Below are 10,814 nucleotides of genomic sequence, written 5' to 3'. Positions count from 1 at the left end.
CTCCACGTTTGCTGTTTTGTGCGTGTTTTGGTTCGGATGCTGATGTAAGCCCAGTGATTGGCATTCAGGCTCCATGTTTGCCGGTGTGTCTTGTTTGGCGTGCGTGAGCCGAACTACGACAGCTCTGATTCTCGTTCCAGACGAGATACGTAGGCATAGGATGCGATGTCCTATCGAGCTCTCTTCCCCTTAACCCCACATGTGTTGTCTTCGGTGTGTGTGTATGATGTTTTAGCAACCTTTTCTTTTCTTAGAGCGTGGATCCCGTCGAGTACGACGGACGTGAGGGGTGCTAATACCTTCCCCTTGCGTAACCGACTCCCTTACCCTTTCTCTTTAGTCGCGAGACCATGCTTTTTCCAGGTTTCTCTGAGCGTTTCCTTTCCCTATTTTGGGATAAATAACGCGCAGTGGCGGCTCTGTGTTGTGTTTTTGTTTCAGCCTCGCCGGTTGTTTTTCGCGGATGCGACAGCTGGCGACTCTGCTGGGGACTCATGATGTTGACCTGTGCTGGTCCATCTTCCCTAAGCGAGTCTCTCCTAGCGTTCTAGGATAGTTTAGGTTGCTTGTTTTGCTGTATTTATTGCATTTATTATTCTGACTGTGTATATATTTGCATTAATGTCTGCATGCATCATACTATCATGTTGCCTTCCTCTGTGCAGGTGGTTCCTCTGTTTTGGGGTGGGTGTTCTGAGTGGGGCTAAAACCCAGGCCCGAGTATACACCTAGGATTAGTGTGGTCTCACGTTCTTCACATGTTGGGTTGACATGATTGTTGTGACGTGACATACCACAAGCCGGACGAGGTTCTTCTGAGAGGGCTCTTCCTTGTGGAGTTTCCACTATGGTTGAGTTTTATCTCTTTTGAGCTGTTGACTTCGGTGACCGATCATTTCCCGGATCTTTGGTTTAGACGATCTTAAGGGAGCTACAATGGCACACCCGAAAGGGCAAACCCATTGAGTATCCCCGCCCGATTGTCGAGACTATTATCCGCCTTAGGATGACCTGATTAGAATTTACCTGTGAGGGGAGGGTGATTCTTACAGATGCATGTTCTGTTGGTGACTCAGATGGTGACTGTTGGTTCCGTTGATCAGAGTCATATTTATAAGTCGGATTTATGGCCATTTATTGCCGAGACGCCGGAGTGCTGTCCGTGGTATTTATCAGTGGGGATCCGTTTATTTCAGGATTCCCTGGGCCGATTTTATCAGTGGGGATCCGTTTATTTCAGGACTCCCCGGGCCGATTCAGATGGTTATGGGTATCTGCCAAGAGAGGGTTTGATGATGATGATGATGTATTTGTCTTCCGTTTATTTCGGAACCCTGAGCCGGAGTGGAGGGTTGTTCAGTACCTCAGATGATTGTGATCGGTTCAGAGATCAGGGCTGTGATTCAGAGCAACAAATGATCAGATGACTTGGAGGATGGCACAGTGCATGGCATTCATACATCATTCTCATTTTGCATTCATCTGCACCTAACCTATGTCTAGCCATATGGGGAGTATTATGGATTGAGATTCTGGTTGAGAGACATCATGAATTTCAGAATGCGGATGTCAGAATGTTATTGGAAAAATATTATCTGTCTCGATGAAACCAAGATCAAAGGACAGAATCTTCCTCATATGGACAGACGTTGCATTCATGCATATTAACCTGTTTGCTGTTTTGCAGGAATCATTGCTCGTGCTCGCAGAGCTGTACCTTTGCACTCAATACGCCCTCACAGATACTTCACCAGACGCAATACTCCCAGGTTGATCTCCCAAACACAGATGTTCTCGAGCTGAAAGAGAAAATGAATGAGCTGATCAACATCATGCAGGGTTTTGCAGTTGGTCAGAAAGCTTTGGCTGATAAGGTCGAGAAGCTCGAGCGGGCTTCAGCTGCTAACAGTGTTGTTAACCTGGATGGTGTCTCCAACCAGGGGCTTGGTGGATCCAGGGATGGTGGTAAAAGAGCGACTGTGGGTTTGGTGAATGACAATGCTGCTGGTTTCGGTGCTGCTACAGGTGGTCAACCCGGTCAGGGGCATAATCTGAAGGATAGTCTGTTCCCACCATTCTTTGGGGCTGATGACGATAAAGAGGAAGACCGAGAAGCTGATCAATTCTCCATGCTGAATGAGCCACTTGGGCAATATGGTGTCCAACCACAAAGCAAAGAGATTCAGTTGATGGCAGAGAAGGTAAGGGCTCTGGAAAGCCATGCTACTCCGGGATTTGTCAACATGTCAAACATGGGGCTGGTTGAGGGGATTGTGATTCCACAAAAGTTCAAGGCGCCCGCATTTGACAAATATAATGGGAGTTCCTGCCCGGAAACTCATCTGCAAGCCTTTGTCCGCAAGATCTCTGCATACACTATAGATCAAAAGCTTTGGATGTACTTCTTCCAAGACAGTCTGTCTGGAGGATCCTTGGAATGGTATACCAAGCTGAAATCTTCTAATATCAAAAGCTGGCAGGATCTTGGCGATGCCTTCTTTAAACAATACCAGTTTAACGCTGACATGGCTCCTAGTCGTACCCAGCTGCAGGGTATGTCTCAGAAGTCAAGTGAGGGGTTTAAAGAGTACGCTCAGAGGTGGAGGGAGTTGGCTGCCAGAGTTCAACCTCCGCTGGTTGACAGAGAGATGTCTGATCTCTTCATGGGTACCCTGCAAGGGGTTTTTGCTGAAAGAATGGTGGGCTGTCTGGTAACCAACTTTGCAGACATTGTGGTGGCTGAGGAGAGAATTGAAAGTTGGCTGAAAATGGGGAAGATACAGGGTAATGCTTCGGCATCAGGATCAAAGAAGCCATTTGGGAACGGTCAGCGCAAGAATGAGAGTGAATCAAGTGTTGTGTATGCCCAGAGAGAACACGGTAGGGATCGTTACTACCGGCACACTGCTGCTGTAACCATCCCTGCTGGTAATCAGTCAGTACGACAGCAACGTCAGCCACCTCAACAGAGAGTTGGGTATCAGGTGAGGGGAAAAGGGGTTGATCGCCATTTTGACAGGCCACCCGTGACATATGCTGTTCTGTTTAAGAAATTGATGGATCTTGGGTTGGTTCAGCCGAGGGCGATGGTTCCGATGAGATCAGATCAGAGGCCACCCAATTATGATGAGAATGCCCAGTGTGAATTTCATTCTGGAACACCGGGGCATAACATTGAGGGCTGTAGAGCGTTCAAGAATGTTGTCCAGGATCTGGTAGACTCCAAAGCCATCAATTTTGCACCATCACCAAATGTTAATGCTAATCCCATGCCGGCGCATGGTCAGGCAGTGGTAAGTGCAATTACTGAAGATTCAGATCACGTCTGTGTGATGGGTGAAGAGAATGACAGTAACTGCAAGTTTGATGGTTGGATAAAGCCGTGCGTACCAGGAAGCTGGAAGGCTTAAAGAAATCAGCACTGTCACTCATCTGGAAGAGTAATGATTTCTGTTTTGATTTTATTTGCATGAAAGCCATGCGTGTTGCCCGACACGTAATGGTTCATTGTGAGGACCACCTCATGTTTCATTTTGCAACATTCTGCATCATTAATAAATGGATGTTTTTCAGTCAAAAAGCGGTGTTCCCTGTTTTTCATTTATTTTTGCAGTTTAAAAACAAATAAAAATGGCAATGTTTGTTTTCGTTTTTCCTTTTTGATTTGTCTCGTTCCGACTTTGAAAAATAATTCTCCGGATCTCATTGACAACAATTTGGTTACACCTCATATGACTTCGACAAACCGAGCTATCATGCCGAAGAAGAAGGCGAAGAAGATTGTGATCTGCTGGAAATTAGCCAGGTTGTCAAAACAAGAGGAGAAGGTGATTCAGCCGCATGCGGAGCGGATTGAGATTGTTATTCCAAGCACCGCCGAGGTCAGGAAGGAAATGAAAGTTGGAGCCGCTTCGGAGGCAAGTCGAAAGCAGGATGGTAGCCCTGTTGAAAGAGCATATGGATACCGTCACCTGGTCGTGTCAGGATATGCCAGGGTCGAATACCGATGTCGTTGTGCACAAGCTGCCATGGAGAGAAGATTGTCCTCTAAAGAAGCAGAACGCCAGTGCCTATATCAGAGAGCCATGGTGACTTTGTTTCATGATATGATTCATCATGAAATCGAATGCTATGCTATGACATGATAGCAAAGTCCCAGACAGAAGAGGGGCATCTGGCAGATCTGGCCAAGTCATTTGACAAGTTGAGATAATTCAGACTGAGGTTGAATTCAAATAAGTGCACTATCAGAGTGCGGGCCGGTAAGCTGCTGGGGTTCATTGGAAAAGAGGAATCGAGGTTGATCCTGCTTAAAAAAAAAAAAAAAAAAAAAAAAAAAGAAATGCCTGAACCGAGAACAGAAAAAGAGGTTCGTGGTCTATTAGGTAGATTGAACTACATGTCATGGTTCATGTCTCACCTAACAGCCATGTGTGAACCCATTCAAGCTGTGAGAAAAAAGCTCAAACGGTCAGGTGAAATAATGATTGCCAAGGGGCATTGAAAAGATAAAAGAAAAAGTTGCGGGAACCTCTGATTCCGATGTTTCCTGTGGAAGGAGCAATTGTTAATCTGTGCTTGACGACCTTCGAGGGGTCTACGAGGTGTATTGGGTCAGCATGACGCGTCTTGTCGAAAAGAGCATGCAATTTACCTAAGCAAAAAGTTTATCGACTGTGAAACAATACATTCACTGTTCGAGAAAACTTGATGTACTTTGGCATAGGCTGCTCGCCGACCGAGACAGTATATGCTGGTTCATACCACTTTGTGGATTTCCAAGATGGATCCGATCAAGTATGTGTTTGAGAAGCCAGCATTGACCGGACGGGTTGCGAGAAGAGCAAAAGAATGTTGACTGATTTGTGATACTCTCAGAAAGCAATCAAGGGGTGTATTGTCTGATTACGTCGCTCAGCAACTCGTGAAGGATTATCAACCAATGAGGTTTGAGTTCCCTGATGAGGACATCTCGAGGTGCTCTAATCGAAAGATTGAGAGTAACCGATCCCGGAGGAGGGGCCTGACCCTGAATCCGAACGGATTCTGATGTCTGATGGGGAGGTTAAGGTGAATAAGCTTTTGTTGCCCGGGTAACGTTTGAATGCACCGACGGTGTGATTGTGCAGAAAATGGTGGTAACCTACAGAGACTGGCATGAGATGTTGCCGTTTGCGTTGCATGGGTATCGATCGTCGGTGCGTACATCTACTGGGGCAACGCCTTTCTCATTGGTATACGGAATGGAAGATGTGCTACCAGTTGAGGTTCAGTTTCCCTCTTTGAGAGTCCTGATGGACGTGAAACTGCAAGGGGCTGAATGGATAAGGACCCGGTACGAGGAGTTGAGCCTGATTGAGGAAAAGAGGCTAGCAGCCATCTGTCATGGGCAGTTGTACCAGCAGAGGATGAAACATGCTTTTGACAAGAAGGTGCGACCTCGGGTATATCACGTAGGTGATATGGTGCTGAAAAGGATCCTTCCTCCTCAAAATGATCATAGGGGCAAATGGACACCGAATTATGAAGGTCCATTCGTGGTCAAGAAGGTTTTCTCTGGCGGAGCCTTGTTGTTAACGACCATGGATGGTGAGGATTTTCCATCCCCTGTGAATGCGGACGCAGTTAAAAAATACTTCGTATAATTGACCCGCTGGACGAAAAGAATAAAATAGTTCAGGCAAAAATGGGCATCCCGGCGAACCAAAAAACAGATAGAAAGGTTCGGGCAAAAATTAGGGATAAAAAAGAAAAATGTACACCCGGCAAGTCGAAAACCTGAAAAGGTGACTTGGGCAAAAAGGGGTATCCCGGTGGACTGAAAACCCGAAAGAGCGGTCCAGGCAAAAGAGGGATTGAAACGAACAACTGCGTCCAGCATGATCGTTCGCGCTTTGGTTAAAGCATCATGGATAATACCCGGTAGGGATCAATCAGAATCATCTTGTTCAGAAGGCAGAAGGCGTGGAGAGTCTGAGGACATATGGGGTGTAACCGAGTTGGAACTCGATGAGATCACGGGTTTCACATTGCCATTAGGATAGATTTTTCCTTTTTTGCGCAATTACCTCTTTTCAGGAATTGCTTCCTTTGTATTGCTCAATTTGAGCCACACTTTTTCCAATCAATAAAATGCATATTCAGTCAAATAATTTTGTTTTTGTTTTTCATTACCGCTTTGTTTGCAAAAACATCCGATTATTTTGATAAAGAATCTTGCATTTTAAGACATACAGGTCTCTTCCAATGCATGTTTATAAGATTGAAAGTTTGAAATCTTATTTGGAAGGTTGGGTGACCCAAGTGTTGAAATCTTGACACGCCTGGGGCACGGTTTTATTTAACGTTCTGTTTTGCAGGTACTGTTAGATATTTTCACTCACTTGCAGATTGTGATGTGGAAGCTTTGACAAGAGAAATCCCATGGCGTCCAGGCAGGGACGAATGAATATGAAGGGATGACGGAGAAGACGTTGAGACGTACGACGATCCTTGATGATAATCAAGAAGACTCTTCAAAATCGGAAGATTGAAAAGTCTGTAGAGATTCCCCGCAGGGTCCAATCAGGGATGAGTGAATGGGTAGAGAAGTGGCGAAGAGGCGTTGAGGCGTACGACGACCTTTGGATTTAATCAAGAAGACTCTTCAAAGTCGGAAAATTGAAAAGTATGTATAATCCCAGGAGTTCGATCTTCGTCGAGCGCGGAGCGATTGGGAATACAAGATGATGGAGCAGAAAAGGTCCAGACGAGTTTGGGAGTTCTCAAAAGTGGAAAGCCGATACGAGATTGGGAGGTGGATACCATGGTTCGACGAGTCGACGGGTGTTCTGTACCAACTTTTCTCATTGCCCCAGCGAGGTCCCCAAGCAGAGATTAGAGGACTAATTCCCATGCAGATCCAAGGTCTGTGTTTCCCTAGCCGAGTCGAGATGGTTATCCCCGGCAGGTCCAAAATGGTGTTTCCTCAGCAGCCAGGTCTGAAGGTTGTTATTCCCCGAGTGGAGCGGGTTTCAGTGAAATATATCTCCAGCAGTGTTTATCCTACCCGCGGATTGGACGAGTTTCCATAGCGGACTGATATCTGCATCCCCAGCTGCGCTGATTCTATCTATGGATTGCATGGGTTGTCCCCAGCGGAGTGGCATTCGCTTCCTTAGCAGGGTCAGGATGGTTATCCCCAGCAGGTGTCAGATCGATGCTTCCCCAGTTGCCAGGCCTGGAGGTGGCTGTTTTCCCGGCAGAGTATTTGTAAGTGTTTCCCCAGTGAAGTCGACAGGTATCTGTGAGGGTTCCTCGAAGCAGAGTAGGGATTGATATCCCCAGCAAGTCAAAGACTGTTGTATCCCCACAGAATGTTGGTGGTTCTTATCCCCAGCAGTTTCCCGAGCGGATTGGGTGCAAAGGAGGTTTCCTCAGTAAGGGTTGCCTATTTCCCAGCAGCAGTGCTATTCCCCAGCAGGGTGGAGATCGGAGTATTGTCGAGTTCCTCAGCAGAGTGTCTCGTGCTTCCCAGAAGAGTCCCTTGAGGGGGACATTTTTTATACATTCATCATGTAAATAAGCATAGCATATTGCATAGAAAAAATAAATAAGCGCGTAGCATTTCCATAATTATGGAGCATTACGCAGAAAAAATCAATCAAAGTGTTACTCTGAGGAGTTCAGCATCATGACGTCAGATCAACAGTGTTCCCCAGTAGTGCGATATTGGAGGAAATGTTTCCGTCGAGCAGAGATGGAAATGAAATCAGAGGACGTTACGCGATCAGCGCGATTCCGGGGTTCAAATGGAGAAAAGGAGATGTTGCGACATTTTCTGGAGATCGGGGTTCAATCAGAGAAGAGTATATGCTGAGGCATTTTCTGGGGTTCAAATGGAGATTGGAGTTGAATATTATGTCCGGGATGAGGTCCTCAGGATTATCTTCTGTTCATGTGTCACCTTAGACTTTGGCGGATGCCAGTGGAGGTCGTTACGGGTGTCTTCGGAAGAAGAGATGCACATGTTACCTTCCTTTTGTGAAGGTATACCCTCTGATATGTCGCCCTCAGAGTGGTGTTTGGTGTTATTTCCGACGTTGCCAGCAGAATTATCACAAGAAATTGGAGATCGGGGTTCAAATGGAGAAAGGGAAATGTGGAGACATTTTCTGGAGACGGGGTTCAAATGGAGAAAGGGAGATGTTGCGGCATTTTCTGGAGAACGGGGTTCACAATGGCGATCGCAAGTTATCGTCAAGCGACTGGGGTTCAAACTGGAGAATGGGGTTCATTATTGTGGCAAACAGGAGAATGGGGTTCAAATGCGGTGATCGGGGATCATTTGTGAAAAGAAAAATTCCGGGGTTCAAGAAAATGAAAAAGATCAGAAAATTTCGGGGTCCAAGAAAAGCAAAAAGAGAAGTAATAACAATCCCCAGCGGATGTGGTGTTCAGGCCATGGTTATCCCTGGGTTACCATTTATTTTGGTATCCAGGTCGACGTTGCTGTTTCGTTGAAAAGTGTAACACCTCAAAATTTGCCCTCCTCTCTTGGGACTAGCTTAACATATTGCATAACATTTTTAGGTCATTAGGCATTGCATATTGCATATCATGTGGTTACATTGTGCAAGTCATCCTCACAAGTCTTGATCAGGAGATAAAGAGGTCATGTGCAAGCTAGGGTTTCATTGGACTGGTCATTAATCATCTGAGGATGTGGAGGTCCAAATTAGGGTTTTGTGATTATCAAGGAGATTGGTCTACATCTTGGTTGAATTGATTCATCATCATCATCATGGTTTGTCATCATCAAGTGTTGGAGCATATACCTTGAGATTGGGGTTTTGACCACTGGTTAACCCTAATCAATTGCATTGAGCCAATCAGGGCATGGCTAGGAGATGGGGTCTATAATGAATATGGGGATCATCATGTGAATATATTGTGCTTATTGAGGCTAGGGTTTCATCCTTGAGCCATTTCATCAGAGGATTGGGGCTCAGATTGATCAGTGCGTGGCCAAATTCATCTACCAGTTGGAAAAGTCAACTGTGGTCAACTGTGCTTGATTTTAGGGATTTGGAGGTGAGAGAGGGCAAGAGACACTTCATTCATGTTGGAACAAGTGTTATTTGACATTGCAAAGCTCAAGAATGGAGAAAATAAAGTCAGGACAAAAATTGCCAAAAATAGAAAGTGACTTGTAATGGAAGTTTCCAAAAAGGGAAAGTTTTTCACCATAAAATTACATGTCCAAAAAAGCTTCAAATGAAAACTTGTTCAACATGAAAGTTGTAGATCTTGGTCTCACCTTTCCAAAAAGTCCAAGAACTTGAAATTCCCATGTATGGTTGACAAGTTATGGTCCATTCAATTTCAAAAATGACCCATAATCAAAGTGGCATAACTTCCACATGGAGTGTCCAAATTGAATGGTATTTTTATGTGCAAACTCCATTTGACATGTACTTTCATGGTGCATAATTGGAATTCATCAAAAATGGTCAATGCAAAAAGTCAATTTTCAAGTGTACAGTTAAAAATCCAAGAGCAAAATGGTCCAAGTTGAGAAATAATGGGAATTTTGGCATGGGGATTTTTGCAACACCTCACAAATGCAAATTAGAAATTGTCTCAACTGTCATAAACTTCCAAAGTCCAATATTTGGCAAAGGCATTTTGAACTTGCACTTGAAATTACACAATTTGGCATGACATAGTGAAATTGGAAAATACAAAACCAATTGCCATGAGACAAGTTGCAACACATCACAAATGGAATTTGGAGAGTGTGTGAGCTGTCATGGGCCCTAGGGTTGCCCTTGTTTAGTAAAATGCATTTTTGCTAATCACATTTCATTTTGGTTAATTCATGATTAAGAGTGTGATTAAGTGGAAGTATAAGAGCCTAATCATAACTAACTTTGGATCAGAATCACAAATCACAAGAAACTCTAACAACTTTTCCCTCCAATTCTCCAAATTCATCAAGAACATTCAAGAGCAAGATTCATTGGAACTTCCTCATTTCTCCACCAATTCACGAAATTCTTGTTGCTTCATCTTCATTGGATCAAGAACTGCAACTGTTTCATCATTTCATTGGCCAAAAACTCAAGGTTCGTGACTGTTCAAAGTGTGTGCATCCATGGTGAATTGAAATTTCTTGCTCTTGGATCAACATTGGATCAAGCTAAGCATTCCAATCATCTACCTGAGCTTCGTGCTTCATCTGTTTTTGCCAGCCACGCCTTGTAACATCAAAATTCAACACTGCCATCGATTTAAGGTGCAAGTTCGAATGTCATTACTCTTTCAATTATTATGTGCGTTTTGAAGTGCTTTCAATGTAGAACACTATGTTGTAGGTAGTTTTTGATTTAGTGAACTGTAGAGGAAGAAATCGCGTTTTGAAGTTGGATGTGTGTTTAGGTTTTTGCTCGATCCGTGAGATACAGTAGGAATTAGGGCAAATCGTTTACATATTCGTTATCCTGGTTAGAAGACGGTTCCAATGGTTATCTATTTGTTGATTTTCATTGAGGTTTGAGGATTTTTGATTTTCTGCATTTTTCTGGAAATATTGATGAGGAAGATGATGAATTGTTGCTGTTTGATCCGCTACTGTTTGCCTTGCCATTTGAATTGTGTTTGGCGCGCGGATTGGCCAATAGGAACATTTCCTGGCCACTTAGCGAAACTACGTCGTTTTGCTCTGAGGGTTAAATATTACGAGTGTGCCATTATCTGAATTTAATTCCAATTATTTCATTTCTTTTTCATTTGTTTTTTACATTTTGGTATCTCAACTTCAAAAATTCATAGAG

This window comes from Lathyrus oleraceus, chromosome 4 (assembly GCF_024323335.1).
Source record: "Lathyrus oleraceus cultivar Zhongwan6 chromosome 4, CAAS_Psat_ZW6_1.0, whole genome shotgun sequence".
Lineage (NCBI taxonomy): Eukaryota > Viridiplantae > Streptophyta > Magnoliopsida > Fabales > Fabaceae > Lathyrus > Lathyrus oleraceus.
Note: the sequence above shows the minus strand (reverse complement) of the source record.